General features: G+C 41.2%; 1 protein-coding gene across 5 annotated transcripts in view; it reads left to right on the top strand.

Moving 5' to 3' along the window:
* The window catches only part of LOC113936541 (metalloproteinase inhibitor 1-like), a 50,696-nt gene that overhangs the window by 11,585 nt on the left and 13,515 nt on the right, over positions 1-25,596 (top strand). The gene's annotated exons all lie outside the window — the stretch shown is intronic.

The following is a 25,596-nucleotide window of genomic DNA, read 5'->3' as shown; positions in this document are numbered from 1 at the left end:
GTATTTGTAGACAGTACATTTTATTTTTTAAGTAAAGGAAAAATAGAGATGCCATTATTCATGTGTTAGCAGTTGGAAAAATCTCTCTCCCCTTGCTTCTCTCTTGCTGTTGTCAGCACACGTTATGATGAATTTGGGGAGTAGGTCAACAAATGTATCCATAAGAAAACTAGTAAAAGAAATGTTTACTGCTTCCTGGTGCTTGTTAGTGTGAAAAGATAATCAGTTGCTTCCTGATTCTTAGGAGAAGGAAACAAAAGGTCTCTCCCTCAGCAGAAGGGGAATTTTTGGTCTAGCCAAATGTACCTGGTGAACGGGAACATCAACTTATAGGGGCGGACATGCATCACCGTCACTGCCCCTTGCCCCCACACATACCACCTGGACAACCAACTCTTCCTCTCAAGGCCCATCTAATGGTTCTTAGAGGGGAAAGCTAAGCCTCCCTTGGGACTGCTGGCGTGGGCATTGGGGGTGGAAAGGACCAGGCATGGGCTGGCTAGGTGGCAGCATCCTACATTTCATGTAACCATGTCTGCCTACCACAAATTGGGCTGAGAATTCGCCCTTACTCACATGTGTTACACTCGGTGTTCTCTTCTAACACACCCTCTGAAGCCCCGGAGTTGTAAACACCCTTCTTCCAAACCCACAGAAGCCCTTAGACATACTTCCAGCTGTATTTGGAGCTGTTTGGCAGGCCAAAGCAAGTTTTTGTATATTTAGAAAAATTAACCTATTGGAATACTCCATCCTGGGGCTCCTCCGGGAATCAAGCAAGAGAGTAGCTAATGAAGGCTTTCTGTCCATGGAGACCTAGAGCACTGGGTCCAGCCTTAGCTATATCATGAGGCCAGTGGGAAAGGACTTGTGTAAAGCAATCTCAGCAGCCCAGGAGGAAGACTGGAAACCACAGTCTACCCACAGGACTCAATGAGACAAAGGGCAAAAATAAGTAGGTTATAAAACAAATTGTACAGTATAATCCCGTTAAAACTGCAAACTGTATATGTCATATGCATTTATTTTGAAAAAATATCAGAAGGAAATATATCAAAATTCAAAATTTTGAGCCCTTCTTTCCTGACTGCTAAGAATACAGGTTACTTTCATTTGTTTATGTTTGTGATTCAGACCTGTTTTTTCCCGGATTTTCTCCATTAAGCATGTACTATTGTCATAATGAGAAAAAAAAGCTACAGTTTAAAAACATTGCAGATGATCCACATCAGCATATGAGTTGGAAGAGTGCTACTAATGAGCCAAATGAGCCCTATAAGAACAGAGTCATTCTCATAATCCAGTCAAGAAATTGGCAGAAGACATGAACAGACATTTCTCCAAAGAAGACATACAAATGGCCAACAGACATATGAAAACATGCTCAACATCACTTGGCATCAGGGAAATACAAATGAAAATCACAACGAGATACCACCTCACACCAATCAGAATGGCTAAAATTAACAACTCAGGAAACAACAGATGTTGGAGAGGATGCAGAGAAAGGGGAACCCTCCTACACTGTTGGTGGGAATGCAAGCTGGTGCAGCCAGTCTGGAAAACAGTATGGAGGTTCCTCAGAAAGTTGAAAATAGAGCTACCCTACGACCCAGCAATCTCACTACTAGGCATTTATCCAAAGTATAGAAACATAATGATCGGAAGGGGCACATGCACCCTAATGTTTATAGCAACAATGTTCACAATAGCCAAAATATGGAAAGAGCCCTGATGTCCATTGACAGATGAATGGATAAAGAAGATATGGTACACACACACACACACACACACAGGAATATTACTTGGCCATCAAAAAGAATGAAATCTTGCCATTTGCAACGATGTGGATGAAACTAGAGGGTATTACGCTAAGTGAAATAAGTCAGAGAAAGACAAATATTACATGATTTCATTTATATATGGAATTCAAGAAACAAAACAGATGAACATAGGGGAAGGGAAGGAAAAATAAGAAAATCAGAGAGGGAGATGAACCGTTAGACACTCTTGGGGCGCCTGGGTGGCTCAGTTGTTAAGCATCTGCCTTCGGCTCAGGTCATGATTCCAGGGTCCTGGGATTGAGCCCTGCGTTGGGCTCCCTGCTTGTGTTAACCTCTCTCGCTGTCTCTCTCTCTGTCAAATAAATAAATGAAACAAAAAAACCCATAAGAGACTCTTAACTATAGGAAACAAACTGAGAATTGCTGGAGGGGATGTGGGTGGGGGAATGGGGTAACTGGGTGATGGGCATTAAGGAGGGCACTGGACATAATGAGCACTAGGTATTACATGCAACTGATGAATCACTAAACTCTACCTCTGAAACTAATAATACACTATATGTTAAGTAATTTATTAAAAAAACAAAAAACAGAGTCATTCTCCAAGCCCTCTTGTGCCCCTCCGATGGCTTCCCTGAAACCAAGAGAATGAAGCTTCAAAAGTGCATCATCAAACACTTAAGTCATTAGACCATGGAGTCTACCTTTGTAGAGAGTAGACTAAGGTGGTTCTGAAGAGGGAGGACACAGGCAGCTTTCTCTTTCCCCTAATCTCAAGCAGGGCACCTATTCTTTTGACCACCTCTATCCTCACCTGGAGATTCAGAGAGCAGTAAGCTACACACCGAAGTCAATAGCAAGGGAATGGGGATTTAGAGAAATTGGCCTGGTCAGACACCAGCCAGTCTGATGCAGGGTGAAGCTCAGGGTCCCTCTGGATGAGGCAGATAAGGCTCCCATCCCAGCTCTGCCGCCACTCAGCCTTTTGGGCAAGTTAGTTAGCCTTATGTGGCCTCATGTTCCTGTGTGGAGTCTTCTCTTTTTGTCTCCAAGAAACAATTGTTGAAGTTTCACAGAACATTGACTTCTCAGAGCAGGATTGGAAAAAATTGCAGCTGGAAATCAGAACAAAAACAAAACATCCTAGCTTGGGAAACATGCAACGGAAATAAAGTGTGTTTGCCTTTACGAATGCTTAAAATGAAAGAAAACCAAAGCACCCCATCCTTACACACCCCGGATACAATTGTAGAATTGTACAATAATCGTTCAATTACTGTGATGTTTCAAAGCAAAGCCAGAATGCTAGAATCTTCTAAGCCTCCATTGTCCCATGTATGGTAGCCACATGTGGCTATTGGAGGGTGGCTAGTCCCAACTGAGATGTGCTATCAGTATAAAATATACCCCAGATATCAAAGATTCAGTGTGAAGGGAAGGTAACATAACTCATTCATATTTTGCATTGATTGTATGTTGACCTGATAATATTTTGGATGTAATGAATCAAAATTTATTATTAAAAGTAATTTCACCTGTTACTTTTTACTTTTAGTGTGCCTGACTAAAAAATTTAAAATTACTTAACGTGGTTGGCCTTCTATTTCTTTTAGGCAGTGCTGATCTAGAAGACAGATTTTCTTTCTGGGGATAGGCTCTACCTGCATGTTCTTCCGGGTGCCATGTGACATGACAATAGAACTGTGTGAAGCACGTTGCGCACAGGGAAGATGCAAGGGCTGTCAACATCTTTTACCCCACCCACCTCCAGCCCTCACTGGGTTATGGTAGCTTTGATGCCAGTCACTGGGCCTTCCTCCTTCCCCCTTTCCCTCCTTCCTCTTCTTTCTTACTGTTTCCTGTTTTTGTAAAATCATCTATGCCAAAGTGCTTCCTGTTCCTGAGCCCTAATAGGACTGAGGTGTCGGTCAGATGATTAGCTGCTGTTCTACTTCACTCATCATTAGCAACTGATTTACTGGGAAAGCTTTACTCCAGGTAAAATCATTACCTGCCAGAGTGATGTGACTTGTGGAGACAAGCTTTGCCTGCCCAGAATACTTGTGTTCTTTAACTAACATCGCTCTGGTTTTTCTTTGCAAAACTGATCAACATCTTTGGTTGCGTCAGTCGTGGTGCCCTATACTCTTCCCCTCCCCACTGGACGTTCAGGATAATTCAGCTCCCTTTCCCAGGACTTGAGTCTTAAGAGGGATGACACACCATCCCTCTGTGGAGGTAGAGCTATATCATCCATATATCACTGATCACTCCTGCTGCTGGGTTCTTAGATCTGCCTTGCTACTGTGCTTGATTGATTTTCAATTCTTCCTTTGATCTGATGAGCTACCCAATAGTCTTGAAATAACTTCCCTTTGCATTTGAACTATGCAGAGTCATTTTCCATTCTTTGCAGCCACAGCCCTCCTCTCTGTTGTTATCCTAATTCAGCAAAACAGTGAAATGCTGTAAAAAGTATTTAAGAACCTTTATCCCTGGTTACAAATATTAGTATCACCAGGAATAGGTTGGAATAGAGATGGATTGGTTGTAAGGCAGCCGTCAGCTTTGTATTTGTAAGAAACCAGCATCGTGCTGTTCCCTGGCTTGCTCCATTGATCATGGAGCTGAGTCCCACCAGTTGTTGCAGACCTCACCTCCTTGCTGGGGGCGGGGCTGAGCTCTGGGAAATGGGAGTTTAAAGGGATGGGATGGCCTGGCTCTCCCCAGCCTTTCACTTTGTAAACACTACGACAGTGAGTTTTCACTCGAGCTGTCCCTTGAGAAACCGTTTTGATGTCGTGCCTAAAGCCACACCTCTTTGAATTACCTTTAAAGAAGATAAATTTTAACCGCCAAGAAGCAACTGTTTTCTCATGACATGCATATGCAACTTCAACTATTTTTGTTACTCAGGGAGAATACTGGTGGCTTCATCTGGTTCACTGAGCTAAAGGGTCGGAAGGGGCTTTTTTTCTTCCCAGTGGGTTCTGTTTTCTTCTTATGTGGAGGTTTTAAAGACATGGTCATGGTCTCTCCTTAATTCTGTTATTCAGTATAAATCTCTAGCATTTTATGATGGGAAGGGGAGAAACTTCATGTAAGTGTTGCAGCCATGAGTAGTGGATTTGCTGTTAACTAAATACCTTGCATTTACAAAAATAAGTTAGCAAGAAATTGTTTTTTCATGCGCTCTATACCCGTATGTTCTGTTTTGATTAGAAAGGTTGCTGCCAGCCAGGGAAGAAGGACTCAGGTAAATATAACTCCCTTGATGTGTGTAACCAAGAGACTGAAGTAATATTCATTTACACAGAATTGTTTATTGGTTGCATACTAAGTTTCAAGCACTAAACTAGGGTTTTGCATTTATTATTTGTTTTTCACAACATCCTTGAAAGTTAGATATCATTATCCCAGTTTTAAGAAAAAAAGAAGGCTGAAAACCACAATAATTAGGTGCTCCGACTACAGTCATCCAGCTAAGAAGTGGCAAATCAAGGTTTCAAAGCCTAAAACGTATCTGATTTCAACCCACAGTTAATTCCGTTAGATCTTCCTGTTTCTTTGCTATTATTTTTACCATTTAATAAAATTCATTTAAGTAAAAAAAAATAATAAAGTTCTTAACTTTAACCAAACATAACCTTGTTCTTATATAACATGAAACAACAGTTAAAGAGACAGACCCCCCCGCCCCCCCCCCCCCCCCCCCAAGGATAAGTACCTTAAACCAACAAGTGGTATATTAGGTACTACTTTTTAAAACTTAACTCCAGTTCCCACTCATAAGAATAAAGCTGTGTGGCATTAGGAAGGCATTGTTCTCTATCTGGCACAGACACCATAGACGTGACATATTCTGCCAGGTCCTGCTGCCTGAAGTTTCTGGATCCAGGGATAACCATTATAATCCCCGCCAGGCATTCTGTGACTTGTTTGTCTTCCTTCCAGGTGATGCTGCCATATTTCTCCCTGAGCTAAGCTAAAGTTGGAAGAACCTTACCAATTTTACAGATTATCACCACCCCCCAAATTTCTAAACTTCTCATGACTAGATCCCATCATGCTAAATAAATATTTCAGCAACTAATTACCTTATTATTCTTCGATTCACCATCCAAGATAATACCTTACTATTCTTTGATTCTCCATCTCAGAGAAGCAGCACTAACTCATGACTTTTAAGTAAACACCTAAAATAATGTGAAATACAAGATAAGGTTATATGGTTATTTCCTAAAAATGTCATGGATGGGTTTATCCTACTGTGATGTATGGCTATTTTCTAGTAAAGTCATGGCTGGGTCTGTCACCTCTGAGGTTGGGCATTCTGGTTTCACCTACTGCTCCAGCATCACTCTGAGGTTAGTTTGTGATACTGTCTCTGAGACTGTCCCACAGAGGTGGCAATCACTGCCCGTCAGGTCCACTCTCAGTGCTGCAATTCCTGGTTAAAGGAGGGGAGAAGGGACAGAATTCATTTCCTTCTCAAAACTTGCACATGGCCCCCTCGATCTTCAAGCCAGCAATAGCAACATCTACTTCTTAAGTCTTCAGCGCTTGCGGGGGGCGGGGCACAGAGGTGGAGGGAAGGCTGAGTGAAAAACAGATTTCACAGAAAAGTTTCTGTATAATCTAGAAGAAGAATAGGGGAAGGCAAGAAATATAAAGGTTTGAGTCAAAGAGTGGGATGAGTGGTCTTCATCACTGATATTCTCTTTGCTTCTGAACCTTTTTTTTTTTGGAAAAAAAAATTTGGACAATAAAAAAAAATTCCTGAAACAACAAAACAAATATTATCATGCCCCATAGTACTTTTCCATATATTTTTCCAATTCTATGAATCTGATGAAATTGAAAATTTAAAGTTTTTGAAGGAAGCATGGATCATTACTCAAATACCAAGCACAGACCATCCATAGTCCTGTAGCTAGACATTCCATTTAAAATCATTAAGCAAAAATTTCCAAAAGCCAAATGACTCTAGCCCCAAACATCTCTCAGTATAATTGGAAAGTAACCACTTGACAGGCTATTGAAAAGGAAGAACATGGAAACCCTATGGTTCCATGTAAAGGAAACTTAAGATTATCCCATGGTGGAGGCCAACAGTGGGTAAGCATATATTCTGAAAAATTTCTAAGCCAGGGGGCAGAGCAAGGTGGCAGAGGAGTAGGAGACCTGGATTTCGTCTGGTCTCAGGAATTCAGCTGGATAGGGATCAAACCATTCTGAACACCTACGAACTCAACAGGAGATCGAAGAAGAGGGTAGCAACAACTCTCTGAACAGCGAAGCGACCACTTACTGGAAGGTAGGACGTGCGGAGAAGTGAATCCGAGACGATATTCGGGAGGAGAGACGGCGGGGGAGGGGGCCTCCGTCGGCCGCTTCCGTCAAGTGATAGAGCCGCGGAGCACAAAATCGGAACTTATAGAGGTCTACTCCGCTGAGAGACATCACCTCAGTGGCTAAGGGGGCTGGGGGGTAGAACCCTCACAGGACAGTGTGGTCTCAGGACCCTCGGGGTCACAGAAAGACCGGGGGTGCCTGAGTGTGGCAGAGCTCCCAGGGATCGGAGTGGGGAAGCCGGCTGCAGAGACGGAGCCAAGGCGCAGGCTCTCAGGTCAGGATTGTCATAAACCATGATCCGCGGCCCAGTCAGGCCACTGCTCCTCCAGCAGGGACCCAACAAGCGGCAGAGCCGGGGAGACTCCCCTTCCTCCCCTGGGAGGAGTGGTGCAGGAGTGCACTGCAGGGATCTGCTGGGTTTGGAGACTCCACACTGAGTCGGGTGCCAGAGATAGAAACACTTGGTCACAGGCCAGGTGAGCATGGAGTGCGGCCGGAGACCGGGGAGACGGGAGTGACTGCTTTTCTCTGGAGGCGCACTGAGGAGCGGGGCCCCGAGTTCTCGGCTCCTCTGGGGCGGAGATTGGGAGGACGCCGTTTTCACTTTCATCCTCTAAGGCTGTACCGAAAGCTTGCAGGGAATAAAAGGTCCCGAGAGCAAACCCGAGCAGATTCCTTAGCCCGGACCGGCAAGGGCGGGGCAATTCCGCCTCCGGCAAAGACATGTGAGAACCACGGCAAAGGCCCCTCCCCCAAAAGATCAGCAAGAACAGCCAGCCAAGCCCAAGTTTACCAATCAATGAGGACGGCAGAACTCCAGCACTAAGGGAATACTGCACATAGAATCCGTGGCTTTTTTACCATGGTTCTTTAGTCTTTTAAAATTAATTTTAACTTTTTTCTTAAAATTTTTTTCCCTTTTTCAAACATCTTATCAATCCCTTTTTTAAAAAAAATTTTTATTTTTCATTATTAGAGTCGTATTCTATCCCTTCCTAGTAGTTACCCTTTTTTTGGCATATATATATAATTGTTCTCTCTTTAAAATTTTGAGGTACAGTTTCTTCTAACATCAAAATACACCCTAAATCTCTAGTGTATGGCTTTGTTCTAGTCAGCCTGATCACATTCTCTCCCCTTTTTCTTTTTTTTTTTAAATCCTCTTCTTTCTTTTTTCAAACAACTTCTTATCAATTCCTTTTATAAATTTTTTATACTTTTCATCTTTACAGTCATAATCCATCCCTTCATCGTATCAACCCTTATTTTTGTACATATATAAGTTTTTCTTTATTTAAAATTTTGGGAGGCACTTTCTTCTAACAGACCAAAATATACCCAAAATCTAGTGTGTGGCACTCATCTATGCACCAGCCTGATAATATTTGATCATATTCTGGTTTTTTGTTTTGTTTTGTTCTGTTCTTGCTTGTTTTTATCTTTCTCTTTTTTTTTTTCTCTCTTTCTTTTTTCTTTCTTTTGCTTTCTTTTCCCCTGGTTTCAGGTCTTTTCTGATTTGTTTAGAGTATTATTTTCTGGGGACGTTGTTACCCTGTTAGCATTTTGTTCTCTCATTCATCTATTCTTCTCTGAACAAAATGACAAGACGGAGAAGATCACCTCAACAAAAAGAACAAGAGGTAGTACCGACTGACAGGGACCTACTCAATACGGACATTAGTACGATGTCGGACCTAGAGTTCAGAATCATGATTTGAAAAATACTACCTGGGCTTTAAAAAAGCATGGAAGTTATTAGAGAAACCCTTTCTGGAGAAATGAAAGAACTAAAATTTAACCAAGTCGAAATCAAAAAGGCTATTAATGAGGTGCAATCAAAAATGGGGGCACTAACTGCTAGGACAAATGAGGCAGAAGAGAGAATCAGTGATATAGAAGACCAAAGGATGGAAAATAAAGAAGCTGAGAAAAAGATAAACAACTACTGGATCACGAGGGCAGAATTCGAGAGATAAGCGATACCATAAGACAAAACAACATGAGAATAATTGGGATCCCAGAAGAAGAAGGAGAGAGATGTGCAGAAGGTATATTGGAGCAAATTATAGCAGAGAACTTCCCTAATTTGGGGAAGGAAACAGGCATCAAAATCCAGGAGGCACAGAGAACCCCTCTCAAAATCAATAAAAATAGGTCAACACCCCGACATCTAATAGTAAAACTTACGAGTCTCAGAAACAAAGAGAAAATCCTGAAAGCAGCTCGGGAGAAGAGAGATGTAACCTACAGTGGTAGAAACATTAGATTGGCAACAGACCTATCCACAGAGACCTGGCAGGCCAGAAAGGACTGGCATGATATATTCAGAGCACTAAACGAGAAAAATATGCAGCCAAGAATACTATATCCAGCTAGGCTGTCACTGAAAATAAGAGAGATGATAAGCTTCCAGGGCAAACAGAAACTAAAAGAATTTGCTAACACCAAACCAGCCCTATTAGAAATATTGAAAGGGGTCCTCTAAGCAAAGAGAGAGCCTAAAAGTAACATAGACCAAAAAGGGACACAGACAATATACAGTAACAGTCACCTTACAGGCAATACAATGGCACTAAATTCATATCTTTCAATAGTTACCTTATGTAAATGGGCTAAATGCCCCAAACAAAAGACACAGGCTATCAGATTGGATTAAAAACAAGACCCATCGATATGCTGCCTGCAAGAGACTCATTTTAGATGCAAAGACACCTCCAGATTGAAAGTGAGGGGGTGGAAAACCATTTACCATGCTAATGGACACCAAAAGAAAGCTGGGGTGGCAATCCTTGTATCAGACAAATTAGATTTTAAACCAAAGACTGTAATAAGAGATGAGGAAGGACACTATATCTTACTTAAAGGGTCTATCCAACAAGAAGATCTAACAATTGTAAATATCTATGCCCCTAACGTGGGAGCAGCCAATTATATAAGGCAATTAATAACAAAAGCAAAGAAACACATTGACAACAATAATAGTGGGGGACTTTAACACCCCCCTCACTGAAATGGACAGATCATCTAAGCAAAAGATCAACAAGGAAATAAAGACTTTAAATGACACACTGGACCAAATGGACTTCACAGACATATTCAGAACATTCCATCCCAGAGCAACAGAATACACATTCTTCTCTAGTGCCCATGGAACATTCTCCAGAATAGATCATATCCTAGGTCACAAATCAGGTCTCAACTGGTACCAAAAGATTGGAATCATTCCCTGCATATTTTCAGACCACAACGCTTTGAAACTAGAACTCAATCACAAGAGGAAATTCGGAAAGAACTCAAATACATGGAGGCTAAAGAGCATCCTACTAAAGAATGAATGGGTCAACCAGGAAATTAAAGAAGAATTTAAAAAATTCATGGAAAAGAATGAAAATGAAAACACAACTGTTCAAAATCTTTGGGATGCAGCAAAGGCAGTCTTAAGAGGAAAGTATATAGCAATATAAGCCTTTCTCAAGAAACAAGAAAGGTCTCAAATACACAACCTAATCCTACACCTAAAGGAGCTAGAGAAAAAACAGCAAATAAAGGCTAAACCCAGCAGGAGAAGAGAAATCATAAAGATCAGAGCAGAAATCAATGAAATAGAAACCAAAAGAACAGTAGAACAGATCAGTGAAACGAGGAGCTGGTTCTTTGAAAGATTTAACAAGATTAATAAATCCCTGGCCAGACTTATCAAAAAGAAAACAGAAAGGACCCAAATCAACAAAATCATGAATGAAAGAGGAGAGATCACAACCAACACCAAAGAAATACAAACAATTACAAAAATATATTATGAGCAACTCTATGCCAGCAAATTAGATAACCTGGAAGAAATGGATGCATTCCTAGAGATGTATCAACTACCAAAACTGAGCCAGGAAGAAACAGAAAACCTGAACAGACCTGTAACCACTAAGGAAATTGAAGCAGTCATCAAAAATCTCCCAACAAACAAAAGCGCAGGGCCAGATGGCTTCCCAGGGGAATTCTACCAAACATATAAAGAAGAATTAATACCTATTCTTCTGAAACTGTTCCAAAAATGGAAATGGAAGGAAAACTTCCAAACTCATTTTATGAGGCCATTACCTTGATCCACAAACGAGACAAAGACCCCATCAAAAAGAATTACAGACCAATATCCTTGATGAACACAGATGCAAAAATTCTCACCAAAATACTAGCCAATAGGATCCAACAGTACATTAAAAGGATTATTCACCATGACCAAGTGGGGTTTATCCCTGGGCTGCAAGGTTGGTTCAACATCCACAAATCAATGAACATGATACAATACATTAATAAAAGAAAGAAGAAGAATCATATTATCCTCTCAATAGATGCAGAGAAAGCATTTGACAAAGTACAGCATCCTTTCTTGATCAAAACTCTTCAGAGTATAGGGATAGAGGGTACATACCCAATACCATAAAAGCCATTTATGAAATACCTACAGCAAATATCATTCTCAATGGGGAAAAACTGAGAGCTTTCCCCCTAAGGTCAGGAACGCGGCAGGAATGTCTACTATCACCACTGCTATTCAACATGTTGTTAGAAGTCCTAGCCACAGCAATCAGACAACAAAAAGAAATCAAAGGCATCCAAATCGGCAAGGAAAAAGTCAAACTCTCACTCTGCAGATGATATGATACTGTATGTGGAAAACCCAAAAGACTCCACCCCAAAACTGCTAGAACTCATACAGGAATTCAGTCAAGTGGCAGGATATAAAATCAATGCACAGAAATCAGTGGCATTCCTATACACCAACAACAAGACAGAAGAAAGAGAAATTAAGGAGTTGATCCCATTTACAATTGCACCCAAAACCACAAGATACTTAGGAATAAATCTAACCAAAGAGGCAAAGGATCTGTACTCAGAAAACTATAAAGTACTCATTAAAAAAATTGAGGAAGACACAAAGAAATGGAAAAACGTTCCATGCTCATGGATTGGAAGAACAAACATTGTGAAGATGTCAGTGCTACCTAGAGCAATCTACACATCCAATGCAATCCCCATCAAAATACCATCCACTTTTTTCAAAGAAATGGAACAAATAATCCTAAAACTTGTATGGAACCAGAAGAGACCCCGAATAGCCAGAGGAATGTTGAAAAAGAAAAGCAAAGCTGGCGGCATCACAATTCTGGATTTCGAACTCTATTACAAAGCTGTCATCATCAAGACAGTATCGTAGTGGCACAAAAACAGACACAGATCAATGGAACAGAATAGAGAGCCCAGAAATGGACCCTCAACTCTATGGTCAACTGATCTTTGACAAAGCAGCAAAGGATGTCCAGTGGAAAAGAGACAGTCTCTTCAACAAATGGTGTTGGGAAAATTAGACAGCCACGTGCAGAAGAATGAAACTGGACCATTTCCTTACACCACACACAAAAATAGACTCTAAATGGTTGAAAGACCTAAATGTGAGACAGGAGTCCATCAAAATCCTAAAGGAGAGCACAGGCAGCAACCTCTTCAACCTTAGCCGTAGCAGCTTCTTCCTAGAAATATCGCTAAAGGCAAGGGAAGCAAGGGCAAAAATGAACTATTGGGATTTCATCAAGATAAAAAGCTTTTGCACAGCAAAAGAAACAGTCAACAAAACCAAAAGACAACTGACAGAATGGGAGAAGATATTTGCAAATGACATATCAGATAAAGGGCTAGTATCCAAAATCTATAAAGAACTTATCAAACTCAATACCCAAAGAACAAATAATCCAATCAAGAAATGGGCAGAAGACATGAACAGACATTTCTGCAAAGAAGACGTCCAAATGGCCAACAGACACATGAAAAAGTGCTCAACATCGCTTGGCATCAGGGAAATCCAAATGAAAACCTCAATGAGATACCACCTCACACCATCAGAATGGCTAAAATTAACAAGTCAGGAAATAACAGATGTTGGCAGAGAGGCAGAGAAAGGGGATCCCTCCTACACTGTTGGTGGGAATGCAAGCTGGTGCAACCACTCTGGGAAACAGTATGGAGGTTCCTCAAAAAGTTGAAAATAGAGCTACCCTATGATCCAGCAATTGCACTACTGGGTATTTACCACAAAGATACAAATGTAGAGATCCAAAGGGGTACGTGCACCCCAATGTTTATAGCAGCAATGTCCACAATAGCCAAAGTGTGGAAAGAGCCAACATGTCCATCGACAGATGAATGGATAAAGAAGATGTGTATATATGTGTGTACACACACACACACACACACACACACACACACACACACACACACACAATGGAGTATTATGCAGCCATCAAAAGGAATGAGATCTTGCCATTTGCAACGATGTGGATGGAATTGGAGGGTGTTATGCTGAGTGATATAAATCAATCAGAGAAAGACGTATCATACGACCTCACTGATATGAGGAATTCTTAATCTCAGGAAACAAACTGAGGGTTGCTGGAGTGGGGGTGGGGTGGGAGGGATGGGGTGGCTGGGTGATAGACATTGGGGAGGGTATGTGCTATGGTGAGTGCTGCGAATTGTGCAAGCCTGTTGAATCACAGGTCTGTACTTCTGAAACAAATAATGCAATATATGTTAAGAAAAAAAAAGAAGAAGATAGCAGGAGGGGAAGAGTGAAGGGGGGGAAACGAGGGGGAGATGGACCATGAGAGATGATGGACTCTGAAAAACAAACTGAGGGTTCTAGAGGGGAGGGGTTGAGGGGATGGGTTAGCCTGGTGATGGGTGTTAAAGTGGGTACGTTCTGCATGGAGCACTGAGTGTTATGCACAATCATGGAACGCTACATCAAAAACTAATGATGTATGGTGATTAACATAGCAATAAAGAAATTTAAAGGAAAATAAAATTTCTAAGCCAAATAACCCATGCCCTTTTCACTGCATGGATAATAAATGAAGGAGACTATCTGGATCTGGTCCTGGCTCCTCAGGTTTCTAGCTTTGTGACCTGGGGGAGGATGTTTACTCTTTGAATCAGTTCTATCAACTCTAAAAATGGGCATAATTATACTTGCCCCACAGGACTGTTGTAAGGATCGAACAGAATAAGCATATAAATGAGCTAGTTTAGTCCCTGACATGTTAGGCACTTATTGAATATTAGATTTGTTCTCTCTTAATTTGAGATATCTAACACTTCTGTTTGAAAAAAGTCCTGATTTTAACTAGAAATATCACTGGAGCCAGCCCATGGGCTGAGATGAGCACTCAGATGAGAACTCCAAGCAGACTTCCCATAGTATGCTTGTCAAGTTTTCAAAGCTGACAGCCACTCAGATTCGGAATTTTATTTTCCTGGACAGAATTGGAGAGTTACTCTTACCTCCTAGGATTGTGCGAGGAGTAGAATATAACTTGGTAAAACACCTGGCACTGTGTAGCATTGACACAGCACATGTGAGTGTATCCTTTTGAAGAGATTGTTGACAGCCACAGGGTCATGGGGACATTCTCCTAAATTGTGTACTGAAATCATCATTGTTTTAGCTATATCATATTTAGATCTGCAGTCCACCTGAAATTGACTTTTATTTATGCAGTAAGAAAGAAGTCATAATAATAAGTCAATCAGAGAAAGACATGTATCATATGACCTCACTGATATGAGGAATTCTTAATCTCAGGAAACAAACTGAGGGTTGCTGGAGTGGTGGGGGGTGGGAGGGATTGGGTGGCTGGGTGATAGACATTGGGGAGGGTATGTGCTATGGTGAGCGCTGTGAATTGTGCAAGACTGTTGAATCACATATCTGTACTTCTGAAACAAATAAATGCAATATATGTTAAGAAAAAAAAAGAAGAAGATAGCAGGAGGGGAAGAATGAAGGGGAGTAAGTCGGAGGAGGAGATGAACCATGAGAGACGATGGACTCTGAAAAACAAACTGAGGGTTTTGGAGGGGAGGAGGGTGGGGGGATGGGTTGGCCTGGTGATGGGTATTAAAGAGGGCACGTTCTGCATGGAGCACTGGGTGTTATGCACAAACAATGAATCATGGAACACTGCGCCAAAAACTAATGATGTAATGTGATTAACATAACAAAAAAAATTTTTTTAAAGTCATAATAACTATTGGTTTTAAGATCAAACCAACAAGGTTACTCAAGAGCAATTCATTCTTAGTGGACTCTTCTTGATCCATGGGACATTGTCATGTCTTGACCCTCCAAAATTACTGGGTTCCACTGTACTGTCTTCTTTCCTTCCTGCTGCCTGTGTCAGTTCTCTTTCCTACTCTTCAAGCCAGTCTCCTGTATGAGCAGACACACCCAGCCAGGGGAAAAGATTGCTTCTCTGAGTTCCTGAAGCCTGCATCCTTCATGTAGGATGGTCTTGGAGAATCTCTAAATGCTAGAGCCAGAGCACCCCCTGCCCCTCTTCCAAATCTTTTGTTTGTATAAGCTTGGCAGGAAGGGATGAGGGATGACACTGAGGCAGCAGAGACAGCTGGAGGCTTCTGTGAGGATCCAAGATCCGCCTCTCGTTGTTTGATCTGTGATGCCTCTTTTCCCTCAGCTTTGGGTCCTATTTATCAGTTCTTAGGCAACCGGACAAGTTCCACAGACCCACATCTCATCACACAAGGGCGGGCTTTCAAGGGAAAAGGGGCAACATAAGGAGGGAACTGGGGTCCAAACGTATGTTGTGGACACTTGACAGTTTTACCTGGGGCTTTACTTGTGCACATGGTTAGACAGAGGATGGGTTCTGGCGCCCCCTGCAGTACAGAGTTCCTGGTACCCAGAGAGCCATCAGTGATGCAGACTGCGACATTCCGCGTGCGTATCTTACAGGAGCTCTCTGCCACCTCCCACAAATGAAAAAAAAAATTAAAAGAAAAGTTGCCACAGCTGAGCAGCTGGCGATAGCGTTCATTAAAAACAACTAAAGCAGTCTGTGTGTTGTCAGAGAGCCACATGGCACCTGGAAAAATAGCATTCTGATATTTTAGTGGAAAAAATAAAACAAAGTTAAAAGGAAAAAGAAAACTCTTCTATCTCAAAAGACACAGATTTTCCCAATTCTGAGAATGTGAATTACAGCCAACTTATAAAGTCCTTTGAAATTAACAGGTTATATTAGCAGAGCTGATACAGCCTTATCTGCAAGTGAGCAAGGACAGCCCCATCATGATGGAAAAGCAAAACAAAAAACTTCCAAAGCGTGTTATGGCCTGAGACAGAAAAAGTAAGGTCCTTGCACAGTATTGCCTCAGAATGAGCCAATCGTGTATTTTTGTGAGAAATTTGGAAGTCAGATTTTCTTGTGTTGCAGAACATGTAACATGGGGATTTCAGAGCTGTGGATGGCCAGGATTTTTACTAAGAAGCAAGAAAAGTTCAGGGCTAAGAAATAAGAATAATGAAGATGTACAGAGAAGTAAAAGTGGAGACTGGAGGTGGACAGAGAAAGAGATCTCAGGATCTTTCCAGTTTCTAATTCGAAAACTCTTGAAGTCCAGCTGCTTTCCATTCTGTGTGCCACGAGATATATTTCAGTTGATTTTATAGCCACTTTTTAAATAAGTTGGGTTCTCTTACTCTGTACCAAGAATCCTAACAACTGCAGCGAATGTTAGGATATGGCTGAGTGAGTAGAGGGGTCATTCTCTAGACACGGGACACCACATCTCCAACAAAGCTCACTCTGTCCCAAGGGTGCTGACTTGTTACACAAAATTCCTGAACATCAAGTTGTACACCCAAGAAATACATTAGGCTGGATGTGTTTTACTTATGGAGAAAATGGAAGATAGACCTGAACTGGCCTCTCAAAGCAGCCAGGTTGTGTCATTTAACTACTCCATTGCACAGAAGGCCACATGACCAGCAGAACAGTCCCTAGTCTAAAATACTCTGCTAACAGCCTAGATATTTCACAGTGCTCCCTTAAGAATTTATGCTCATCCTTACTCAGAGTAACACAGCTAAAACAGTTTTCCAGATCCACTTCTTCCAGTATTCCAGTGATGAGATGTTTTTCATACATGTCACAGGGCTAGCAGGGAAATTACTCCCTAAATGATGCTAACATCAAGCACCATATTGTTAATTCTGTGCAGTCTAAGTACATTTTTAAGTCACATTTTTCTAATTATATGACCTTGAGCAAATTAATTAAACTCTCGACCTCTGTATACTTTTCTGTAAAACAGATTTAATATGCATTGCTTCACGATTATTGTGAATATTAAATTTACCAATATAAAGTGCTTAGCACGGTGCCTGGCACGTGGTAGGTGCTGAACAAATACAAGCTTCTAATATTATTACTAGAAGTATCTGGCTGCCTCCATTAACTTGATTCCAGAGGCTGATGAACTCCTCCTTGCCTAAAAATATTTCAGATACCACTCTAGCTGTTAACAATTCATCACTCTGGATTGTCAAATAATCCTTCTGTAATGCAGAAAATTCTAGTAAGAGATAGGAAATACTACCTAATGGTCATTCAAGCCTTTTCTAAAATAGTTTTCAAAGTAGATCATTTCCTTCTAATATATTTTAATGAAAAGAAGGATGAGATTAACTAATAAACTCTGGAGAGAGGTATGGATTTGCAGAATTGACATGGCGGTGCACCGACCCCTAATTCCCCCATACTCACCAGGCAGATGAGCTAGTCTCTTGAGAGAGACTCAGAGCTCCAAAATTTTAGGAACAGGTGCCTCCATATTAGGTACATGGATTTTTTCTGCCATCTAGTGGTCAACTTTTGAGGACAAGTGCCTTTATGTGAGCAAAAAAGGTGTTGTCCCACCCTGGATAGTGCACAAGAACCTCGCTGGCTTCTATAAGTTTGACTATTTAACGTACCTCGTATGGGTGGAATCATGATTTCACAGGTGTACATATATGTCCAAACTTATCAAATCTTATCCGTTAAATATGTGCAGGGTTTGTGTATCAATTATACTTTAATAAAGCCATTTAAAGGAGCAGCAACTCCCAGGCATCTTCTTCAGCTTACACTTTCCAGGGGTTGAGGCCCTACATGAGGTGGAAAGAAACACAAAGGCCTGGATCTGCAGGGAGGTTCAAGTCCCAGACTGGCTATCCGAAGACCAGTATCTTAGCCACCTGTTCTTTATGTGGCCTCAGGCCTGCCACATTTCTCTCCCAACCCACCTTCTCATCTATCAAATGGGTCACGCTGGCCAGTCCCCACTAGCTCTAATATTTTGGTGTTCTAATGTCTCTCAGATTGCAAATATTTGTTTAAAACATATTTATACTTCATTAATAAAACTAAATTGAGGAGAAAGTATAACATTTAGACAGTTAACTAATTTACCATTCCTTAGGATAACTCAGTGATAAAGCAGGTAAGTATAGTGTTTCTGACATCATCTTCCTCTTGGGGAAGCTCTTCCTTTTTAATTGCTGTGTAAAGACTGTATGAATTACTGATCCATTTATTCTAAATTCCATAAGGAAGATGCAAAGAGCAATGAGCAGGTGGCTTTTTTTTTTGATACTCAGATATTTCTTGTTGAATACTAGAACAGCTAATCACACCAATCATATACAGTCATTTATTCAGGTGTTGGATTTACTTAACCTAGACTTCTCCATTTGCCGAGACACAATGCTGGCTTAATCCCTTCCAAAAAGGACTACCATATATTTTTTAACATTCTACCCACTTCTAAAATCTCTCCTTTCCCTTCATCCTTACTTTATTCAATGTTTAGAGAGAGGAATCTGAAAATAAACAACTATCTGAAGGTCCCACTGGTTTCCCATTGCTGCCATTATTGAGTCCAAACCTACATTTGCCATCAAAACATTCTTTGGGCCCTAGAAGAGACATTTGTTCATCACTTCCTCAGCATTCCCACCTCCCACCAGCTTCAGCACCCTGAACTTTCTTTGGAGAAGTACTCCCTGCTATGGCTTGAGTAGTCTTGACTTCACTTCCAAGGCCGGAGTGAATCTTTATAGACTTAGGCCACTCTAAATGACCCTTCTCCTGGCTACAGTGGTTGGTTCAAGGGTGGACACACGATCCAACCCAAGTCAATGAGATTTCCGGAGAGACTTCTAAAGATAGACTCTCTTTGACCCTTTTGGACATAAGCAGAACATACATAGCCAAAGAAACAGCTGAAGCCATTTTGGAATGAGAGGGAAGAAACTGCTAGTAACTTGTGAGCCTCAACAAAGAAGAGAAAGAAATTGAATCCTGGTCAGATAATTGGAGCCCTGGACCAAGTCTCACCTGAAGCTAGTCTTTCCTTTCTCTTCACTTAGCCAACAAAGCACATTTATTATTTAAGGCAGTTTGAATTGGGTTTTCTGCCTTTTGAAACAATAATAAGGACACCAGCAATAATAATAACTCATAACTCATATCAGCCCTATGCAAACTTTCTGTACATTTTGCACTAGTCCTTATAGACTCTTTCCTTCCAATTTTACCAGGCTGAAGGAGAATATTCAGGCAGAAGGGACAGTGTGGGTGAAGGCCCAGAAGTGCTTATGAGGTTCTGGGGGTGCTGACTTGGTTGTTAAATGTTGGGTCTGAGCATGGGGGAGAAGGCAGAGGAAAGTGTGACCCCAGGGGACAGACCTGAGTCACTTGGGACTGACTACTGTTGCCATTAATTAGGAGAAGAAATGAGTTGGGACAAAGGAGACAAAGTTCAGTTTGGAACAATTTGGATTTGAGGAGAATTATCCAACTGAGCCTCAGAGGTTGTTGACCACCATCTCAACAGTTGGTGTCTACCATCACCAGGAATCTGGCAGGTCCTTGAGGGCATGGACTGTGTGCTCTTCATCTTCCATCTGTCCCCCAGAAGGCCCCAAGAACTATGTGCTCAATTAATGAAGAAATAAATGAAAGCCAAATTATCCAAAAATAATTACAGAACATTTAAGTCCCAGTGTCTTCTGTGGGCCTGATGATTATGTTTACCAAAAGTTCCAAGAAGTTCTGTGATATCTGCCAGTGGGAATGATAGGCTGTCAGTGGAAGAGGTAACACTAACGCTGTACCGTGAAGATGTAGGTGGAAGAAAGGGAGGGAGTGGGGCGTTCTAGGTTGGGAGAGGAACTTGAGGCAGGTGCTCATTCCTCCCTGTCTGATTTGACAATACCACTGTATTGTGCAGAATTATATCACTGTTTCAAAGAACTAGAGCACCAGAGTGAAGCAACTGGTAAGGGACCCCACCTCACCTGAAAACCCAACACCCATCACAGTGACCAGAGAAGTAGAGGATACCAGGAAGGGACTTCGCTCAACGAAAGAGGTCACAGAAAATTAAACCAAAAAAGGTGTGTGGGGGGGTTCCTGACTGCAACTTTCTACCTCCTTCAGCTGAGTCGAGAGACCATTTGATGTGTCTTTTGAAATCCAAGGAATAGGAAACGAGGCAACTGGTACTGATGTTTTGTGCCTCTTTTTCTGATTACATCAAGTTGGAGAAAAAGAAGAAGGAACTTTGAGCCATTCTGATAAACAAATCCAGAAGCTAATTGCATTGTTTTGTTGCCTATACCTCTAAAGGAATTTTTTCAGAGAAAAAAAAGTTAAAAAGAAAATTTCTGTTTAAAAAGAGGAAGAGTCTAACTCCCATAATTGTTTCCAATTTAAGAAAAAAAATATCTTCAGAAGGAAAGTGTTACTTCTAAGCCAGTTGTTCCATATGCATTTTAAAAAGAAAATATGGCACAACCTAAAGCAGCTTTCTGTCAGCTATTGGGGATTTGCATGAGAATGATCAAAGGGGCCCTTTCCTTCTGTCTGAGATATAGAAACTCTTATCAGTCTTCTCTTAAAGGGCTCTCTGGGTGTAGGCAGTTACTCCTATATCGTAACTGTTTACTCTTGCAGGCAATATAACTCTCATGCCTGGTTTTATGAATTTCTTAGCTGTCTGCAAAGAAATACTTTGAAACATTAGAAAATCCATTCAAATCTTATTTAACTGGCAGCGGGTGACTTGGAAATGATTTTGTGTTCCTTCTTGTTTTCTAATTCTTTGAAGAGTGATGATGCTGACTGGCTTCATTACTTCCACAGGGAAACAGATCTGGGATCCAGGGGCCTATGAAAATAGAGGCACCCACCTATCACCATTAGGCAATTTACATCTTCTGAGTTTTTGGTGACCAGATGGGGTTTATCCAAAGGAATAATAAGATGATTGTGGCCTTGTATTATTCTTAATACTTATTTAAATGTGTTCTTGGTTGTTATGGTCATGTGTCCCTGTTATCTTGACCTACAAAATCTTTTTACCTTCCATATCTTTGATTTCCTTTTTATGTCTTTCATAATAAAAAAAATCTTTATAAAGAAGACCTTAATTTTTTTTTCATTTGCTCTTTTTATCTTATAGATACATAAAATAGCAATGGGGTGACTGGTTCCTTGTCAGCAGCCAGGTCAATTTTATCTTCCTTTCTAGAGCTAATTTCACCAAAATGTAATGATTAACTATTAAAACTCCTGGTCTCTTACTATTTTTTGCATGTTTCCCTGAATTTCAAGCTTAGAATAAATTCCTCCCATGCTGTGTCCTACCCGCAAGACCATATAAGCTATCTCTTATGTGTCCTAATGCACTTGTCACACTATTATGATACATTCCCCAGCCACCTACCACCACCAACACACCTTCTATTAACTTGGAGTCCTTAAAGTCAAAAACTCTTTGTCTTCTGTTTCCTCAGGGACCGGTTTATATTAGGCATTCCATAAGTAACACTCGAATCAAGGAATGATGTATGGACACTATTCTTATAGTCAGTGAAACAAATGTAAAATTAAAAATTAAACAAATTCAAAACATCCTTCATCTCTCCCTCATAGTTTTCTCTCAATCATTCTACCAAACTTTCTTTGTCATTCATTTTAAACATCTTAAACCATTCACCTTTTAATGTATTAATTAGTACTTTTGCCTTTCCTCAAGACTAATTGCTCTTGTCTAGGTGAACTATTGCAAAATGGTCAAGTTCTGAGTTTCCCAACTCAAAGTTAGCTTAGCTGTTCAAAACCAGCTTTAATGAGTGTTAACAGAGATTTAATTTTGTTCTATATCTAGTAGCTATAAAACAAATATTTCCACTGTAGGAGCAAAAAACATGTAGCACATCATTCTTAATTTTTTAGAAAAGAACTGAATCAAAGAGTTCCTTATCATAAAGCAATTTCATGGTGAAACTAAAACTAGTTCTTGATACCCAAACAAGTGAGTGAAACATTAGATGCTACAGTGACACATTGATGTGTATAGCCCAGCCTCTGCCCCTGTTCATTTTTGATCCAAGATACATGGTAAATGGGAACAAGCAATGATAGACTTCATTAGATAACACTTGCTATGCCTATGAGGTGATCAAAGACCGATTATTAGGGCGCCTGGGTGGCTCAGTTGGTTAAGCGACTGCCTTTAGCTCAGGTCATGATCCTGGAGTCCCGGGATCGAGTCCCGCATCAGGCTCCCTGCTCAGCGGGGAGTCTGCTTCTCCCTCTGACCCTCTTCCCACTCGTGCTCTCTATCTCTCATTCTCTCTCTCTCAAATAAATAAATAAAATCTTTAAAAAAAAAAAAAACCCGATTATTAGGTGAGTCGAGTAATACTTAAAACACAGGGCTATCTTCGGGTGCCTGAGTGGCTCCGTGAGTTAAATGTCTTATTCTCTATTTAGGCTCAGGTCCTGATCTCAGGGATCTGCACTCAGCAGGGAGTCTGCTTTTCTTCCTCTCCCTCTGCTGCTCCCCCTGCTTGCACGCATTCTCTCTCCCTCTTTCTTTTCTCTCTCAAATAAATAAATCTTAAAAAAAAAATACTGAGCAATCTTACATTGCCATAATGAGAACTGGAAGATGCTACAAACTTGAAGAAGCATAAAGTCAGCCTTCCTTTACTAATGTTAATATCACTGGCAGCTAACATAGAGTGCATGGCAAATGCCTGTTAATGCTACTGCTCTCTCTTTTTTACTATGAAAGGCCTTCTCCGCATCCCCATCTGCCGGGTCTAATACACAAACTGACCAAGCAAAAAGCACTATTTCTAAGATAAGTTGGAAAGATCAGAAATAGGGTGTCTTCTCCTGTTTCAGACAATGAATGGGAATCAGTAGAAAAATGGAGAATATTGATTAAACCAGAAGGTTGTCTTTTGAAAAGGCTATCACATTGACAATTCAGTGGGTACATTATCAAGGAAAAATGAGAAAATGTGCAGATTACCATTATCTGGAATGATAAAAGGACATCATTACAGATCTTACATATATAAAAATAAAATTACAGAATATTATAAAGAACTTTATGCCAATAAATTTGAAAGTTTAGGTGAATTGGACAGATTCCCTGAAGGATAAAAATTTCCAAAATATACACAAGAACAAATAAGGGCACCTGGGTGGCTCAATTTAAGCATCTGCCTTCGGCTCAGTTCATGATCTCAGGGTCCTGGGATTGAGCCCCTCATAGGGCTTCCTGCTCAACAGGGAGTCCGTTTGTCCCTCTGCCTCTCCCCCCGCTCATGTGTACTCTCTCTCTCTCTCTCAAATAAATAAATAAAATCTTAAAAAAAAAAAACAAATAGAAATTTCAGTACCACTGTATTGGTTAAAGAAATTATTTACTGAATTTTTCTTACAATGCAAATAAACTTTACTTTCCTGGTTAACCTAGCAAACTTTTAAGGCAAAAATAATACATTTGTGAGGAGGAGCGAGATGGCGGAGGAGTAGGAGACCTAAATTTTGTCTGGTCCCAGGAATTCAGCTAGATAGTTATCAAACCATTCTGAATACCTACAAACTCAACAGATCGAAGAAAGGAATAGCAGCAACTCTCTGAACAGAAAAGCGACCACTTTCTGGAAGGTAAGATGTGCAGAGAAGTGAATCTGAGGCAAAATATGGGAAGATAGACAGTGGGGGAAGGGAGCCTCCGTCAGCGGCTACCGGCAAATGATAGAGCAACGGAGCACAAAATCAGAACTTTTAGAAGTCTGCTCCTCTGAGGGACGTCACTCTAGTGCCTAAGGAGGGTGTGGAACCCTTGCTGGGACAGTGTGGTCTCAGGACCCTCAGGGTCACAGAAAGACCAGGGGTGCCTGAGTGTGGCAGAGCTCCCAGGTATCGGAGCGGGGAAGCTGGCTGCAAAGACGGAGCTGAGGAGTGGGCTCTCATCTCGGGGTTGCCATAAACTGTGATCCACGGCACAGTCGGGCCACTGCTCTTCCAGCAGGGACCCAATAAGTGGCAGATCTGGGGAGATTCTCCTTCCTCCCCCAGGAGGAGCGGCGCGGGAGCACACTACAGGAATCTGCTGGGTTTGGAGACTCCAAATGGGGTTGGGTGCCAGAGATAGAAATGCTCAGTCACAGGCCGGTGAGCACGGAGTGTGGCCGGAGACTGGGGAGACGGGAGTGATTGACTGCTTTTCTCTGGGGGCGCACTGAGGAGCGGGGCCCCGAGTTCTCAGCTCCTCCGGGGCGGAGATTGGGAGGCTGCTATTTTCATGCTCGTCCTCCAAAGCTGTACAGAAGGCTTTCAGGGAACAAAAGCTACCAAGAGCAAACCTGAGCAGATGACTTAGCCCGGCCCCTGGCAAGGGCGGGGCAATTCCACCTCTGGCAAAGACATTTGAGAATCTCTGCAACAGGCCCCTCCCCCAGAAGATCAGCAAGAACTTTCAGCCAAGACCAAGTTTACTGATCAATGAGAACGGCAGAACTCCAGCACTATGGGAATACAGCACATAGAATTCATGGCTTTTTTCCCCCATGATTCTTTACTTTCAAAGTTAATTTTTAAAATTTTCTTTATTTTTTTTTGTGGTTCTTCCCCTTTTCAGCCAACATCTTATCAATTCCTTTTGTTAAAATCTTTTTTAGGGTGCCTGGGTGGCTCAGTTGGTTAAGCAACTGCCTTCAGCTCAGGTCATGATCCTGGAGTCCCGGGATTGAGTCCCGCATCGGGCTCCCTGTTCAGCGAGGAGCCTGCTTCTCCCTCTAACCCTCCCCCCTCATGTACTCTCTCTCTCTCTCTCATTCTCACTCAAAATAAAAATAAATCTTTTAAAAAAATCTTTTAATTTTCATTTTTAAATTCATATACTATCCCTTCATTGTAGTTAACCTTATTTTTAAGGTTACATTTTCTTCTAACAGACCAAAATATACCCTAAATCTCTAGTGTATGGCTTTGTTCTTGTCTCCTGCCTGATCACATTCTCTCCCTTTTTTTGTTGTTTTTTTTTTTTAATTTTTCTTCTTTCTTTTTCAACCAACTTCCTATCATATCAATTCCTGTTATAAAATCTTTTATATTTTTATCTTTACAGTCATATTCCACCCCTTCATTGTATTTACCCTTATTTTTCTACATACTTAAGTTTTTCTTTCTTTAAAATTTTGGAGGCAGTTTCTTCTAACAGACCAAAATACAGCCAAAATCTAGTGTGTGGCTCT

The sequence above is a fragment of the Zalophus californianus genome, chromosome 17 (genome assembly GCF_009762305.2).
Source record: "Zalophus californianus isolate mZalCal1 chromosome 17, mZalCal1.pri.v2, whole genome shotgun sequence".
NCBI lineage: Eukaryota > Metazoa > Chordata > Mammalia > Carnivora > Otariidae > Zalophus > Zalophus californianus.
This window is presented reverse-complemented; position numbering and strand designations above follow the sequence as displayed.